The following is an 8,676-nucleotide window of genomic DNA, read 5'->3' on the forward strand; positions in this document are numbered from 1 at the left end:
AATTTATATTAGGATAATTATTTGGTATTGTAGAAACAGGGGGAGGGGGTTATTTGCTTAGCAAACAAAAACCGTGGTTGAAATAGTGTTTGGAACTATGGCCATAGTTTCAATCACAGAACCAAAAGTGCATAAATGTAAAGATGAATACCGAGATTGTTTACATATTTCGACCTCAGTCTATGTCTTCGAGACATTGCCTAGAGCGATCTACTATGTTTCTCACAGTACAACCAACAATTTAAGTCCTAACATAAACTAACTCTTGCTAATTTAGCGATCTCATCATTGTACAAAGACTAGGTCACTCCTCCACTAAGCTTTCCTCCAAAAGCTTAGTTTTGTAATACAAGATATCCTCTTGATTGCTTAGAAAAACAATTCACACATAAAACGGCCCTAAGTTGAACAAATCTGTGCTCTCTCAATCTCTCTTCACTTTAACATCGACAAAACTTAAGTTTATATACTACTTAAGTTTTGCTTACATAAGAGTCATAGTTTAATCACTGTTCTATAAAGTAAAGCTAAAAATAAACATAGGATAATCTTGACGTAATTCTATAAGAGTCTCGGTGTAATCCAATGCATTCAAATATGGAAAGTGGCTTTACTTGATCCTTAAGTAATCATTCTTTAAGTCTTCAACTTTAACTCAATTGGTCTTCATGTTTTGGGCTCTAAATTGTCCAAATATCTTTGGAACAAATAGCCCAATACTTTTGCTGTAAAATTTGCCAACTTTGAAAATAGACAAGTAAAATAATGAAACAGTGTCTCCAGTTGTGGCCAATGTTTTAGCCACAGAACTAGCCATAGAATTTTTCCTTACCTCCAAATATGTTAACAAATGTGTCAACAATCTCCTCCTTTGGTAATTTTTGAACAAAACATGTACAATGAAAAATAAAATCATCACATATAAATATCCTCCCCTTAAGGGTCTCCTTCTTAATCAAATAATCTCAACTATCTCATCTCAAAGTAATTTAACCATTAATGAAGATATTAACACAGTAAAGATAAAAACATAAGCTTGTTGATGTGATCCAAAACATGTAAAGGCAAAAGTACAAAATTACTCAATTGAGTGAACATTTGTCTAGAAAGGAAAAATCACCATACTAAATTGATGAAAATTGGAACCCCAAGTTTGTGGTGATTGTAACAGTCCAGTTTAGACCCTAGTCGAAATAGTGGTTTCGGGACCACAAATCCGAGTCATAAAAATATTGTAATATTATTTTTTGAGTTTATTATATGTGAATTAGTATATGTGAAAATTTTGTGTGAAAATTTTATCGTTGTGTGCCCGATTTGATAAAAGGACCTAATCACATAAAATGTAAAAGTTGTCTGCTGTTTGTTAAAGTGTTTAATTAATTTGTATTATTAAATGAGAGGTCCTTATTATGTAATTGGACCATTGATATGGTTAATGGACATTAATGGCCTTATATATAATTGTTTATTAATGTTTTAATGCAAGAGCAAATTGGTAAACTAATTAATAATGTTAATTAAAATAAAACAAAGCATGAAATAAGCCATTATGTTCACCATCTTGTCGAAATTGAAGAAATAAAAGCTAGGTGTGTTTTAACATTCGACCATTGAAGAATTTGATTGAGGTATGTGATTTGATCCGTTTTTGATAATTTCCACATTTTTGTGATCGTTGTTCTGTAATCTATCAAACCCATGCCCTAATTTCTGATTTTGTTGATAATTTTGAAATATTCCATTGATGAAATTATGATCTTAGTGATGTTAGTTGTTGGAAAATAAAAGATATGTGTTGGGTTGATATATTTTATCTTTGACTTTTTGATGAATTTGAGTAAAATGGGCTAAATTGTGAAATTTGTAAATTGAAGGACTAAAATGTGAAATAAATGAAATGGGTAGACTTGTATGAGTTCTATGAATATTCAGCAAAGCATAAGTATATGCAAATTTTGTGTATTTTGTGATTTTTTGGTTAAGGACTAAATTGTCAAAATGTGAAAATGTGAGGGCTAATTTGTAAAATTCCCTAAATATGTGTTTGTGGATTGCTTTGAATGATTTGGTGAATAAAAGAGTTAAATTTGAATTTATATAGATCAAGAATAAAAGAAAATAGAATTAGATCGGGGAAAGTCGAAAGTCGTCGAGTAGCCGATTCTGCTCATTTGAATCCATACGAGGTAAGTCTATATACAAATAAATGTATTTGAAATAGTTTATTTATGCTTATATGTTATTGAACAATGATGAATGGCTTTATGCCTTGAATATGAGATATTTGAGAAAGTATCTATAAAGCTCCGACGTCTGTAAAGCTCCGTACGAACCTTAGGAATAGTTAGGATACATATGTCATGACATAGGATCCGATATGTGTTATCGTGTAAGACCACGTCTAGGACATTGGCATCGACTTATAATTTACGTGTAAGACCACATCTAGGATGTTGGCATCGACTTATGATTTACGTGTAAGACCACGTCTGGGACATTGGCATCGTATTTGATTTCGTGTAAGACCCTGTCTGGGACAGTGGCATCGATATTTGATTACATGTAAGACCACGTCTGGGACGTTGGCATTGTACGAGCTTTTTAAGCTATCCTTGTATCCTTATGATTCCGAACGGTTCAACGGGCATTCCAAGAGGATAGATTACTATGTGAATTTGTATCTGACTCAGGTATGTTTAAATTGTATACCATGTTTGAGAATGAAAGGTAAGTATATGTACCCTGGTGAATATATGATATAAGTATGAGTTACTATGAAAATGAGTTATGATATGTATATGTGAATTATGTTCAAATGAAATATAAGAGATATATGGCTAAGTGAATGTATTTTGCCTTAAATTATATGAATGAATTGATGTTATTTGTTAAATTTATTTGTGTATGGCTTACTAAGCTTTTGAAAGCTTACTTTGTGTGTGTTTTTCAATTCTTTTATAGATCATCGAAGCTACTGGAAGCCTGGGGATCGTTGAGGATCATCACCATACTATCGAACTTCTTTTTGGTACCTTTTGAAAATGTGAATATTAAAGTATGGCATGTATAGGCTAGAAGTAGTTAAATATATGTTGTGAAGTGTATATATCTAGCCATGTGATTTGGCTTGGTTTTGGTTGTGTATATAAATGAGTTTTTGGTATGAATTATATGATGCAATATTATCTATGTGAAGAGTTTTGGATGGCCAAGAGAGTTGGTCAATTTGGTAAGTTTTTGGAATGTGCCTAGTATGGAATTTGGTAAGGTTTTGGTATGAGATTTGATTGTAAGATTAGAGATTATGAAACCATATGTTTTGGTATAATTTTGACTTATGGGATAACATGTTTTGGTATGTATTACAAGCATGAATTTGTTGCCAATGATATGACATGAATGATGAATGTTTTGTAATTGAAATTGGTTGGAAATATGTTGTAAATGTTGTGGTTTTTGATGCTTGTGGGGAGGACCCTTATGAGTGGCAATTTGGCCTTGCAAATAGCCTATTTTTGCCTACACAGGCATGGACACGGGCGTGTGTCTTAGCCGTGTTGTTCGAGGGCCATTTAGAAATGAGCCTGGGCAGAACACACGGTCGCACACACGGGCGTATGCTAAGCCGTGTGGCTAAGTCAGTTTCAACCACGGGCTAGACACACGAGCTTGTGACTAGCCATGTGATCTAAGTCAGTAGCCTCCCTAATTTTCACACGGCCTGGCACACGGATGTGTCTTGTGGCCATGTGGAGAATTCAGTATGTATGCCTTTTTTGGACACGGCTTGTTTACACGGGCGTGTAACCTGTACAACTTTGAAAAAATGTTTAAGTTATTGAAAAATTTTGTATGAGCTCGGTTTGGTCCCGAATCTTCTCCAAAGCATGTTTAAGGTTTCGTAAACCTTGTAAATGGACTATTTGTGTATGATTTGCTATGATATGATGATGTATGATTTATGATTTTGTAATGTTCCGATTTGTCCGGTAATGCCTTTAACCCTAGTCCAGCGATGGATATGGGTTAGGGGTGTTACATTTGGTTGGTATCTGAGCTACAATTTAGTCAATTCTAGGACTACCATAGCATATGTGAATCTAGCGATACATGCAATATTTATGAATCCCGATAGTGTGATGAATCCTTACAATGAAAATGTGCTTTTATATAGTAAATGGATCCCAAACGAGCCGTAGCTGACGATGTCGAGAGCAATGCGACTGCTTCCGCACAAGGGACAGCACCATCTGAATCTAGACCGGTTACGAGTAGCCATGATGGAGAGGCTAGACAAGCCTTCTATCAAATGATGAATGATTGGTTCACCCTATACATTAGAACTAATCCGGCTGTTTAAGAATCCCCAACCTCGCTTAGTCCTCCGTAAGTTCCTGCTATGTCACAAGTGAATCCGATTCAGTTAAGCAAGTCACCGATTGATAAAATTAGAAAATATGGGGCTGAAGAATTTCGTGCTACAACAAATGATGATGCTGAAAGAACCGAGTTTTGGTTAGAGAATACAATACGAGTGTTTGATGAATTGTCTTTGACTTCGGATGAATGCATAAAATATGCTGTTTCACTTTTAAGAGATACGACATATCATTGGTGGAAGACACTGATATCGGTGGTTTCGAGAGAGGGAGTTACCTGGGATTTCTTCCAAGCTGAATTTCAGAAGAAATAAATCAGTTAGAGATTCATCGATTAGAAGTGCAAAGAGTTTCTTGAGCTTAAACAAGGCCGTATGTCTGTTACGGAATATGAGCGAGAATTTGTGAGACTGAGTCAGTATGTACGAGATTGTGTTTCAACTGAAGCAATTATGTGGAAAAGATTTGAGGATGGTTTGAATGAAGATATTCGTTTGTTAGTTGGGATTCTAGAGATAAAAGAATTCGTTTTGCTTGTTGAAAGAGCCTGTAAAGCTAAAGAACTCAGGAAAGAGAAAAGAAAAACTGATTTTAAAGCTAGAAATATGAGAAAGAGATCTGTAAGTAAATCATTTTATGTAACACCCCGAACCCGAGACCGACACCGGAGTCGGACACGAGATGTCAACAAGCTTTGAAAAATTTTTCCAGACACTGCCCAGTCTGAGTACTAGTCGCTTCAAAAATCATATCTTGAGTTTCACAACTCGAAAATCAGTTTTGTGATTTTTCCCTGAAACTAGACTCATGTCCCCACCTATGTATTTTTTTCTAGAATTTTTGGTCGGGCCAATTAGTACAGTTTATTAGTCAAAATCTCCCATGTTACAGGGGTCGACTACACTGACCTTTTCCCATTACGACTGGGATATCTCTCTGCACAGAGCTTCAATGCTGATGCCGTTTGTTTCTATGGAAACTAGACTCAGAGAGGAATCCATACATATATTGTATGACCCCTAATTATCTCTGGTCAATTTATAGTGAATTTCCAAAGGCGGAACAGGGAATCCAGAAACTGTTCTGGCCCTGTTCCACAAGAACCCGAATATCTCTTACTGTACTGTTCCTATGATTGTTTCGTTACTTCCATATGAAAGTAGATTCATCAAGGTTCGATTACATAATTTATTCACTATTTAATTCCACTCCTACGAATTCTTGTGATTTTTCCAATCCACACCACTGCTGCTATCAGCTTCTGTTTTCAAAGTAAACCTTACCTAATTTGGGGTTTCATGGACCAACTAGGGCCTTGTCATACATAAGCCCACATATGATCATACTTAGCCATTCTAGTGGCTGATCATTTGCTCAACACTTCCATTCCAACTATAGTTACATCATGAAACCATCTATACATTCATAAATACGAATGGTCTAATGCCATACTCCACTTCTACAAGCCGTTTTCGCATGGCTGTACACTTATACATTTCATAAGGTACTCGAAAGACAACAATGGGTAGTCCTATACATGCCATATCAAAATTCAACCAAAATAGTACCCAAAAGAGCCTTTGATAGTGTGGGCGACTTCGACTTCAAGATCCCGAGTCCGATAGCTGGAGAACCAAAAATCTATAAAACAGAGGAGCAATATAACGAGTAAGCAATTTATGCTTAGTAAGTTTGAGCAAGGAATTCCAGCATGCACAAAGAATAGCACACATTTAGCTAAACGGAATATTTCATAATACGCAATTTACCGATGTCAAACTTGCTTCACAACATTAACAACCCTTATGTACATACACAATAAACTAACTTGGCCGAAGGCCGGTAGCTCGTTTATCAACTGAGCGAACATTTATTTGTAAGGGCTCGATTAAATTTAACACATACGTAACATATCCCCATATTGGGATGTTTTTCGAGTATTCGCTGGAATTTTACAGCAAGCTCATTCATTACCAAATCACGTACCTTCGGGATTTAACCGGATATAGCTCCTCGTTCAAATGCCTTCGGGACATAGCCCGGTTTTAGTAACTCACACAATGCCTTCGGGACATAACCCGGATTTAACAACTCGCACGAATGCCTTCGGGACTTAACCCGGATTTAATAACTCGCACGAATGCCTTCGGGACTTAACCCGGATTTAGTATCTCGCACAAAGGCCTTCGGATCTTAGTCCGGATATATTCACTTAGCACAAAGCCTTCGGGACTTAGCCCGGACAGCATTCAATTAATCATGCACCTCTAACAATAATTCATGGCACATTCATATTTCATTTTCATTTGCGAAACTCAAACACAAGGCACATATCATCCTTGCACATTCGGCTCAATAGCCACACATAGAGCATGATTTAATCACATCGAAATTTAAGCTCTCTTACTCAAGAACTTACCTCGGGTGTTGTCGAACGATTCCGCTAGCTATTCAACCACTTTTTCCTTCCCTTTATCGGATTTATTTCCCCTTTGCTCTTGAGCTTAATCAAACAAATAAATTGATTTCATCATTTAGGCATCAAAAAGATGAACACAAGGCACTTAGCCCATATTTATACATTAGACATTAAAGTCTCATACATGCAAAAATCATGCATCAACACAACATATTAGCTAATTTCTTTCCCCTTGGCCGAATATGCATGTCTATTTTTGGGGTCGATCTCAACACTTAATACACACATATACACACACTAGTAAAGCATCCTCCCCCTTTTCATCGATTTAACACATGCATTGCTCATCAACATGCAAAGTTACATTCGGCCTTAGCACACATCTTGCTAGCCGATTCTTCTCCATTTAGCAACCAATGCACATACGTGCTCACACAAAAATGCTAAAAAGGAGGTTCAAGAATCATCAAGCCATCATCACATGCATCATTAACAAGCTTCATATTTTGCATGCAATGGCATTAACACAACCTCCACCTAGGCCGAATCTTAACTCATCCTCATGCCTCATCACCACAACATCAAACATCAACCAAGAATGATGCATCCATGGTCAAGTGCCATTTCCATCACATAGCAAGATTTAGACCATGGGCTAGGTAGAACTCAAGCTAACAACTAAAACATGCATGCATCTCATGGAACATCATCAAACATACCTTAGCCTAGCTACATGCATGGCCGAATCTCTTCACCTTTCTTCTTCTTTCCTCCTTAAAATTTTTGGCCAAGGATGAACCAAAGGATGAGAAATTTTTTTCTTTGTTTTTCTTTCTAATTTAGGCTAAAATGAAGGTGAGAAAGGATGAACACAAATTTTCTCCTTTCTTCTCTTTAGCTCACGGCAATGGGGGGGGGCAACTACACATTTTTTTTTCTTTTGTTTCCATTTCTTTATTACCCATACTCCTTATTTTATTCTTCCACTAACAAAACATGTTTCATGACATGTTTTGCCCATCATTCTTTGTCATGGCCGGCCACTACTCATTAGGGGGGGAATTTGACATGCAAGTCCCCCCTTTGTCCACATGCACTAATAGGTCCTCACACATTGACCTATCACATTTTAGAATTTTCTCACATAAGTCCTATTGACTAAATTCACATGAAATCAACCAAATTGAAGCTTGAAATTTTCACACATTCATAATTACATATTCTAGACAATAAGTATCACATTCAAACGTTTCGGTGACTCGGTTTAGCGGTCCCGAAACCACTTCCCGACTAGGGTCAACTTTGGGCTGTCACAACTCTCCCCCACTTAAGAAATTTTCGTCCCCGAAAATCTTACCGGTAAATAGGTTTGGGCATCGTTCTTTCATCGAGCTCTCGGTCTCCCAAGTAGCTTCCTCGATCCCGTGTTTGAGCCATAACACCTTTACTAGCGGAACTCTTTTGTTTCGTAACTCCTTCACTTCACGAGCTAGGATACGCATCGGTTCTTCTTCATAGCTCATGTCGACTTGAATTTCAACCTCTGATGGGCTAATTATGTGCGATGGATCAGATCGATAGCGTCGAAGCATCGAAACATGAAAGACGTCATGAATCTTTTCAAGCTCCGGGGGCAAAATCAATCTATACGCAACCGGGCCAACTCGTTTGGAGATTTCGTACGGCCCAATGAATCTTGGGCTCAACTTGCCCTTACGGCCGAACCTGAGTATCTTTTTCCAAGGTGAAACCTTAAGGAACACTTTGTCTCCCACCTGATACTCGATGTCTTTTCGTTTCAAATCTGCGTACGATTTCTGACGATCCGTGGCTACCTTCAGACTTTCACGGATTACCCTTACTTTCTGTTCAGCA

The sequence above is a fragment of the Gossypium hirsutum genome, chromosome A10 (genome assembly GCF_007990345.1).
Source record: "Gossypium hirsutum isolate 1008001.06 chromosome A10, Gossypium_hirsutum_v2.1, whole genome shotgun sequence".
Classification (NCBI taxonomy): Eukaryota; Viridiplantae; Streptophyta; class Magnoliopsida; order Malvales; family Malvaceae; genus Gossypium; species Gossypium hirsutum.